The sequence below is a fragment of the Choloepus didactylus genome, chromosome 1 (genome assembly GCF_015220235.1).
Source record: "Choloepus didactylus isolate mChoDid1 chromosome 1, mChoDid1.pri, whole genome shotgun sequence".
Taxonomy (NCBI): domain Eukaryota; kingdom Metazoa; phylum Chordata; class Mammalia; order Pilosa; family Megalonychidae; genus Choloepus; species Choloepus didactylus.
The window spans coordinates 1708162-1714711 of NC_051307.1; the positions used below are offsets into that span (position 1 = coordinate 1708162).

The window sequence follows — 6550 nt, forward strand, 5'->3', positions numbered from 1 at the left end:
CAAAGGGCAGCGTGTCTTCTTTTAAGATGTTTTGAGGTGACTCAAGCTCCCTGTTGTTTTAAGAATCCTTGATCCACTCACGTGGCCCCGTTCCTGGAGCCGTCCCCCTGTCCATCTCGAGGACTCGGCTCCTGCAGGTGATGCCCCTCCCCAACCTGCCACGGAGCAACCTCTGCTGCACGACCGCGCTCACGCACCGCACCCGTCCAGCCCCCGTCCCACTCTCCGGCCCTCTCTTAACAGAGCCCCTCTGGGAAGCCACCGCGACCCCTCCTACCACGCCCCCAACCCTGTCCACACCGTCCCCCACCACTCCGGGAGCTGCTCGTCAAGGTCCCCGACGCCCCAGCCCAGCATCCCCGGGGAAACGCCCAGGCACCTGGGGAACCAGGTGCAGCCAGCTGCTGCTAGTCACGATCCTCCATGACCTGGCCTCCGGAGCCCGCCCTCCTGCTGTCCGCCTGCTTCCACAGGCCTCGCGGTGCCCGGCTCCGTCCTCAGTCCCTTCTGCTACTGTTCCCACAAATGCCGAGAATACACAGATAACCTCCCAGTCCACAGACCTGGCCCCACCTCGGGTTAACCCTCCAGGCCCCACCACCTCCACTCGGACGACAAGCAGTGCAGCCCTCCGTCAGCCCACGTGCTTCTCCATCAGCACAGCGCACTGCTCCATCACACGACAAGTGACGCTTACTGTCCTCGTGCACACATTAGAACACCGAGGCACAGAGAAATTAAAGAACCTGCTCGAGCCATGCACCCAGGAAGGGGTGGCACAAAGAGGCAGCCACGTCTGCTCCGGGCGTAACCGCTAAGCCACGCTGCCTTCCAAAAGGTGTCGCAAGCACCACACTCCACGTCCAAATTCCAGACTTCCACCCAAACACATGCTCCTCTCACGGGTCCCCAGCTCTCGAACGAGGCAGCCAGCGACCCCAGGGTGGCAAATCCCGCGGGGCCCACCCACAGAACCTGCTGCAGCGCTTCACGTCTGAGCCCCACACCGTCGGCACGCTTATGTATTAGTAACCCCGAAATTGCAGCATCTTCCAGTGGACGGCATCTCGGGACCGCTGGTGGCCAGGCGGGAGTTGAGCCGCACTCACGCTCAGCCCTGATCCCAAGAGACACTCAGGTGCCGGTCACCAATGGTGAGACCGGGAGCCCTGCCTGAAACCTTCCAGAAGATCCAGAGAGAAGAGCAGCACGGCCTTGGGAACGGCTCGTGTCCTCCTGCCTCACGGCCTCCTCCCTCACGTCCAGGAGGCTCAGCCACGCTGGGCAGGAGAAAGCACCAACACCCAGATACCAGTGAGGCGGGAGATCCGATTCTCCACGTGGAGAAACTGTAGGTCACTTCACCTTATTCCACTCACGTTCTCCCTTTACGAAAGCACAGGAGGGATGTGACTTTACACATCTGTGCTCAAAGCCTAAGTGCTCCTCCAGCGAGTGCGAATTCACCAAGGTGAAAAGAAAGCAGCGTCAGTTCTGCTGGCAGCATTCTCCCTTTTAAATAGAACAAAAAAATGATGATGCGACATATAACGGTGGCATCTTACACAGGCCAGAATGTGGTGACGGAAACCTGACCTCAGCCCTCCCCCTGGCCCAGGTCACCTCCCTGGCTCACCTGGACTCAGGTCCACAGTAACCTCCTCGCGGTCCCTCCCCTCTCCCTCCCCCCTCCCAGGCCCATGGCAGTGACGAGCCACTTACTGTGTGTCCTTGGGAAAACTACTTACCCTCTCTGTGCTTATGTTTCCCCAAATGTCCCATGGGAATAGCAATGATAGCAACTCCCTTTAGGGCTGTTCTGAGAATTGAATTACTATACGTTAGGCACTTAGCCTGGCACAGCACACGCTCAAAAAACATTAGCCACGTAACACAGCAACTGGGGATTCTTTTTAAAGAAAAGTCAGATCATGTCAACCCCTCATTCAAAACCTCATAGAGTCCATTAGAGAGAGAGAGAGAGAGAGAAGGAACAGAAAGGAAAGCCCACACAGGGTTTCCCATCACTTAGTTAAAATGTAAACTTGCCGCAGCCCAGGGATCCCCCGAGATCCGGCCCAGCTGACCTCTCCGAGCTCCTTCCTGCCCCTCGTCTCCGCAGCCACAAGAAAGCCCCGGGCTCGGGGTTTTCATCCAGGGGCTCCCTCGGCCAGAGGCACTGCTCCCAGGCAGCCCACGGCTACCCGTCTGCTCAGCGTGCCCCTTCTCGGACGCCCCAGGTGCCTGTGCCAGCCAGCGGCCTCTTCCCACCCAACCTGCTGTGTGTCCCTCCCAGCTCTTGGGGGGCCTGTGTGCGAACCCCGAGACGGCAGGCGGGTCATTGGTGCGCTCTCACCTGTGGCACCAGGGCCCGGAACAGCCCAGAACAGCCCGGAACATCACCTGGCCCTCAGGCGTCACTGAGGGAGAATCTGTGGTGAGAATGTGCCAATGACAGAAAAGCGGGTTTGGAAGCCAGCATCCAAACTCCAACAGAAATCAGACGGCCGCCCGCAGTCTCCACCCCCTTTCCAAGCAGGCCTGCCCTCCTGAATTTAACCCCATCACAAATCGTGGAACCGAAACCAGTCACTCTCCTTCTGCACTCCCAGAATGTTCTGTGAACACACTGGTGGAAAGAGCAGCCGAGTAATCAGATGGCAAGTAACTTGACAATAACTGATACGTGTGGTCCTGGCCCTGAGGCAGAACTCTGCAAACAGAAGGGAGTGTGGCGGACCCTGTCCCCACGCAGGGGACCCTGGGGCGTGGAACACCCCAAACACAAGTGGTAAAGCTGGGAAACCACGCTGACCCCACTGAACAATTTCTAAGTGAAGGTCTCACTCTCCGTCTTCACTAACTCCCATATGGTGAGCAAGTTAAATAAGGGTTTTTGAACACCACCATTTCTGCTACATCAAATTATGGACTTAGATGTTCACATTTTAAAAAGTTGACCCAGAAAACCATTAAGTTTTCCAGTAACGTTAGACCTTCTAAGCTTTTCAGTTTCACATGGGCTTGATGTTTCTTAAACAAATATTTAAGGGATGATGCATTCATAACTTGGTCTGTTAATCTCCAAGGTGCACCTTCCAGCTACCTCCCATCTATTTAACCAGCATCCTGTGGTCAGCTTGTCACAGCCTCCCAGGGGCCAAAACCCAACCGTGCAGCTGAATGCTTCAGGTCATCAATAAAAATGATTAGTAGGTTTTAGTGGCACCCAGGTATTCCAAGACTATCTGTCGCAGCAATGTTTGCTACAGCAAATATTAAAAGCAATCTATCTATATTTTAAAAACCCAGACGATCGTGTCTGTAGCTCCGTGGCTGCTGGAGGACACCCACTTGACTGTCACTGGGGGGAGGGCAGCCGACGGGCACGGCCTGGGGTGAAACGCCTCATCCTCTCCCACATTTTCCACTGCCTGCACGCTTATCTTCTTAAATATGCACATTAAAACTTTAACCCTATGAGAGATTATTAAAAGAACAAGCGACCCCCAAAGTGCCAGCTGGCTTTTGTGTGGGGACTGCACCCCTGGGCCTCAGGCAGAGAGGGCCCAGCATACAGCGTATTTACCGAATGAAGTCACCTTGTTTCCTTCATTTGACAAACATGAATTTAAAGAATTTCCTTACTCCAAAAATCTGAAAGCATTTCCAACGCTTTTGGACTTGTCAATTCCAAATGTGAGACGGGCCCGGGAGGCGAGCAGCTTTCTGTCTGTGACCTTATCCTCACATAACTGACGTCCTCCCCTCACCCCCAGCTGTGACTTCATGCACCCCAAGATCAATGTGTCATCACTTTCTCGGAGCTGGACCAATTCTCTTTTCGCCACTGCCCCCTGCAGAAAAGCCTCCTCTTCTCCCTTCCGAGGACAGCTTCAGACCTGGGCTAGCTGGAGCTGAACGCATTCGGCCTGCAGGGCCTGTCTGCTCCCGCAACCCCCAAGCATCTGACAGAGCCTCCTGCTGGGGAGGGGTGACCTCACCCAGGACTTATCCAGCCCCTGGGGGTGTCCACAGGGGTTGGGGGGGCACCCCTGCACTGAAGCACAGTTCATCCTTACAGCCATGGAGGAACGGATCAGCCAACCTTCTGCCTTTTTTGTTCCCTTCTCCCCTCCCCCTCTCCGGAAACCCTCACGAATGTCTGGAGATATAAGGCAATTCCCACCGAGCTTAGGTATCGCAAAAATGGCACTCAAACCACAATTAAGTTTCACATTCTGAAGAACGCTCTTCAGAATATTCCAGGGTTTTGGAAAATGCAACTCTGGTGACAGCCTTCAAAGAAATAAAAGGCAAAGGTACATTCAAAAAGGAACAGTGAGAATTAAACACCAATATTCTCAACAAACATTGCCCTTGGATCACCTTAATCACCACACTTGAACCCAAAAAGCAAGTTGGACGTCAAATCACTTTTTGTCATACTTAAGGTTTGCTGACAGAAGGAAATTAAACGCCTTTATCAGAAGTCACGACCAAGGCCGGCTGCCTGAAAATATTAACTGCGAACCAACCCCGCGGCGAGTCCCCGACGTGTAAATGGGGGTCCCAGCACGTTCCGGCGTCTCCAGACCCACTCAGCACCTTCCCTCTCACCCGCCGCAACGCACTGCTTTCCCCGCTGCCGGTGTGAACGCGCCAGAATTAACCTCGAGACCCGCCGGACGCGGCGCCCTCGGGAGAGGACGCGGGCCCGGCCGGGGCGCAACCGCATCCAGGGGTCACCCGCCCTCCCCAGGGCGCACATCCCCTCCCCGGGGCGCAGCCTCCTCTCCCCGGGCGCACATCCCCTCCCCAGGGCGCAGCCTCCTCTCCCCGGGCGCACATCCCCTCCCCGGGGCGCAGCCTCCTCTCCCCGGGCGCACATCCCCTCCCCGGGGCGCAGCCTGCCCTCCCCGGGCGCACGTCCGCGGGCGCAGCCTCCTCTCCCCGGAGCGCACATCCCCTCGCAGGGGCGCACATCCCCTTGCCCGGGCGCAGCCTCCTCTCCCCGCGGCGCACAGCCCAGCCCAGGCGCAGAGCATCCCGCGCAGACGCGGCGCCCTCGGGAAGGGGACGCGACGCCGTCCCGGTGCAGCTTCCCCGCGGGGCCCGAGCCCCGCCGGCCGCCCGCAGCCCCGCGCCCCCGCCGGCCTCAGCCACCTGCCCGCCCGCCGCTTACATAAACGCCGCCGCCCGCCCCGCCGCGCCCGTCCCGCAGCGCAGCCCGCGCGCCGCCCTCACCTGGGCCCGCAGCCGCGCGGGGGACGCTCGGGTCGCCGCGCCGCGCTCCTCCCGGCCCAGCTCGCTGCGGCCTCGCGCGCCCCGGACCCCGGCGCCGCCGCCCCCGCGCCCGCGGCCCCGCCCCCGCCCGCCGCCCCCCGCCCGCGGCGGCGCGCACGCAGCGAGGAGGCGGGGCCAGCCGGCGGCGCTGTGACGTGCGCGCGCCCGCGCCTCTGCCCGTCCCCGAGCTGCGCCGCGTCCTGGGGGCGCCCGGGCGGGTGTCGGCGCTCAGGGTGTGCGCGGCCGGGGCCGGCGCCGGGCCTTGGTGGGCAGCGGGCGGCGCGGGCGGAGGGGGCGCTCGGTGCCGGGGAGCGGGGAAGGCCGCGGAGGACGGAGCGTCGGGCCCGGGATGGAGGAAGGGCGGCCCGCGGCGCCGCGTCCGAGCCCTGAGCCCGGGCCCCGCGCACGTGTCCGAACCGCCCCTCCAGCGCCCCTGCCCCAGCCGCGGAGACCGCCGCCGCCTGCTCTGTCCTGGAGGGCCGGTGGCGTTAGGGCCAGATCCAGGGGACTGAAGTTGAGGTGGCGGGTTTTTGGGGTTTTTTCCCAGTTTGATAATAAAGCTTTTTTCCAATGGCACAACACATTTACGCCTCCCTTATTTATTGATATTTATTGACTTTCATTTTTAGGAAGAAACGCACACACGTGTTGCGTGTAAGTAGAGCTGCATCAGAACAGAAAGTAGGTCTCTGATAAGGGAACCTGGCCCAGGAGTGCTGAGGAGCAGGGGGACAGCACCTGTTGGTGACCCGGCCCAGGGGATGGGGAGCGCACCTGGCCTAGCTGACAAGGTGGCAGGTGGAGCCGCCAGACTGGGTTCTGGGTTCAGGTCTGGCCCTGAGAGTCCCAGCATCTCATGTCTCCTCTCTCCACCTGCCTCCTCCAGGTCAGAGGGAGTTGAACAGACCGATGGGCAAAGTGCTGGGTGCAGGGCCTGGCACACAGCAAGCACTCATGGGGTTCCTGGGGTTCAGGGATCTGGAAAGCAATTGGGCACAGGGGAGGTGCTGCCGGCCGGTCTTGTGCCTCAGGTTGTCCTCGATGGAAAGGAGACGCGCCTTTTGGGCCAGCTGCTGCAGGCAAGCCCACGGTGGGTGCAGCGCCCAACGGGAGGCTCCTGGGCAGCTGGGTTGAAAATCAAGACTTCTGGAAGCCCCCTGGGAGCTCCTTAGTAAGCAAACATGTGCCTGAGGACTTTGTATCCATTTCCAGGTAGCAAACTGCCCCAAAACTACGTGGTGTGAAACAGTCACCTAACAGCCCG

At 59.6% G+C, this 6550-nt stretch overlaps 1 protein-coding gene across 1 annotated transcript in view; it reads right to left on the reverse strand.

Annotated features, from left to right (window-relative positions):
* Positions 1 to 5340, reverse strand: part of ADARB1 (adenosine deaminase RNA specific B1) — a 144271-nt gene extending 138931 nt beyond the window's left edge. The window contains exon 1 of the mRNA XM_037830268.1: positions 5248 to 5340. The gene's annotated coding sequence lies outside the window, so the exon portion shown is untranslated. The remainder of the gene's footprint in view (positions 1 to 5247) is intronic.
* Positions 5341 to 6550: the final 1210 nt, after the last annotated feature.